General features: G+C 37.5%; 1 protein-coding gene across 5 annotated transcripts in view; it reads right to left on the bottom strand.

The window, feature by feature from the left end:
• The window catches only part of LOC143020318 (neural-cadherin-like), a 393,391-nt gene that overhangs the window by 121,226 nt on the left and 269,665 nt on the right, over positions 1-2,500 (bottom strand). The window lies entirely within an intron of this gene.

Genomic DNA, 2,500 nt, shown 5'->3' with positions numbered 1-2,500 from the left:
TGCGTTTGTGCGTAAGCGTGTATGCGTATGATTTTGTGCGTGTGTGTGTGTGTGTGTGTGTGTGTGTGTGTGTGTGTGTGTGTGTGTGTGTGTGTGTGTGTGTGTGTGTGAGTGTGTGTGTGTGTGTGTGTGTGTGTGTGTGTATTCACTTGGTCTTTGGATCACGTGTTGGACTCGTGATCGACAGCTATTTCCCTCCTGGAAGAGAGCTGAGAGCTCGTAGGTCCGATCTATGGGTAATGCTATGACCTTGCACACACACACACCCCCAACTCCCCGCCCACGAGAGTTGGAGTAACACCCCTCAGCGCTGCGATACTGATATTATTTCAGCCCCGGGCGAGGATCGAACCCGGACCTCCGTAGTGGCAGGCCAAAGCTCTAACCACAGCGCCATGAGTGTGTGTGTGTGTGTGTGTGTGTGTGTGTGTGTTTGAATTTGTTTCATATATCCTGTCTCTTTTTTTGTCGAATCTCGATAGAATGTTTGTTTGTTACATGAAAATTTAAATCTAATAAATTCAAATCACAAAAAGTGAAAAACAAATTAATTTGAAATTCCAAAAGATACCCTCAAAAGTACTCATTTAAACCAAACAATTTGAAAAGAAATGCAAATGAACAAAGTCGTATCAACAAGAACCAACGCAAGAGAATGTGGGTGACACAAGAAAAGGAAAATCTTTTATGCATGAGGGAAATATGGGGTAAATTTGATATGGCAGGAAGTCCTGTTTCTTTTAAAAATATATTAGGGGCAAGGATGGCAATAGATGGCACAAAAACATATAATGGGAGAGCGGGCACCATATGACTTTATGCAACAATGGCATATGTCTGACTTATTTTTCAAGAAGTAATCTGGGTAGAGATAAAAGCAAATTTTAACTGCCAAACCACTGAATAAAACATCATATTTGAATGTGAACACACATTGAGTAACCAAACTATATCATGAATTCCTACACGTAAACAATAAACAGAGGTATTCAGAATGATATTTTCTTAATTCGAAATTGTCTATCTCTACATTTAATCTGTTGTATTCAAAGCACTTATTCATCTATTTTTTTACCGATGACGTGACATCGTCACCTCTAACATTCGTTACATAATCTTTCATCAACTCAACGTCAAACGTAAAACTGATACACAATTCTTCGGACAAGCTCATTTAACTTTTCTCTTTAATCGCACTCGACATGGATTAATTAAGGTAAAAGCAAACCCGTACAAATTCGCATCTAAGTTTAAAAAAAAAATCTGTACCATATCCATTGAACCATACTCTTGTAGTCTCGGTCTTCGTAAACTTATTTTTAGTAATTCAGTGTAAGATATAATAATTACATGAGACACAATTTAAGTATACGTAAAAGAAATTATGGAAAAAGTTATAATGGTATTTTACAAATGGTTCTAAAAATATATATATAACAAACAAACAAACACTGATTAATTTGTACGATATGAAATTAAATATAAATATCTCATACAATGCTTATATAATTGCATAGATGCATACAACTTTATCAATTATTTTCTATTGGTTGAACCATATAAATTAATGTAGAAATTTAAGACCGATGAAGAAAGGAATTCTGATAGAGCGTGACAATACACAAAGAAATGTAAAAAAAGTAAACTGTTCTTCAGTAAACAGGAGTACATGCATCTCAGATAGAGCTAATAATAGTTAAAGTCAAACTACAGTGAAGTTCAAATGATTCTTTTTCTTAATATAAGGAAATGATTACTATGAATATGTATATATATAAATATATATATATATATACATATATATATATATATATATATATATATATATATATATACATATATATATATATATATATATATATATATGTATATATATATATATGCACAAGAATTTAGATGAAAATATAAACATAAAGGAACCAAGAGCTACAGAAAACACCCAGGCATTCACACACACATACAAATACACAAACACACACACACACACACACACACACACACACACACACACACACACACACACACACACACACACACACACACACACACACACACACACACACACACACACACACACACACACACACACACACACACACACACACACACACACACACACACAAACACACACACCCGGTGGCGAATTGGTAAAGCACTGGCCTCACAAGCTGGAGAACCGGGGTTCGATTCCCCGGCCGGGCGGAGATAAGTTGGGTTTGTCTCCTTTCACGTGTAACCCCTGTTCACCTAGCAGTGAGTAGGTACGGGACGTTAGTCAAGGAGTTGTGACCATGCTGTCCCGGTGTGTGGTGTGCGAGTGGTCTCAGACCTACCCAGAGATCGGCAAATAATGAGCTCTGAGCTCACTGCCGTAGGGTGGTGTCTGGCTGTCTCGACAGAGACCGCAGCAGATCCGAGGTGAATACACACACAGACACACACACATACACATACACACACACACACACACACACACACACACACACACACACACACACAC

This window comes from Oratosquilla oratoria, chromosome 39 (genome assembly GCF_046742065.1).
Source record: "Oratosquilla oratoria isolate Oo_2021 chromosome 39, ASM4674206v1, whole genome shotgun sequence".
Classification (NCBI taxonomy): Eukaryota; Metazoa; Arthropoda; class Malacostraca; order Stomatopoda; family Squillidae; genus Oratosquilla; species Oratosquilla oratoria.
The sequence above is the reverse complement of the archived record's forward strand: the minus strand, read 5'-3'. Positions and strand labels throughout refer to the sequence as shown.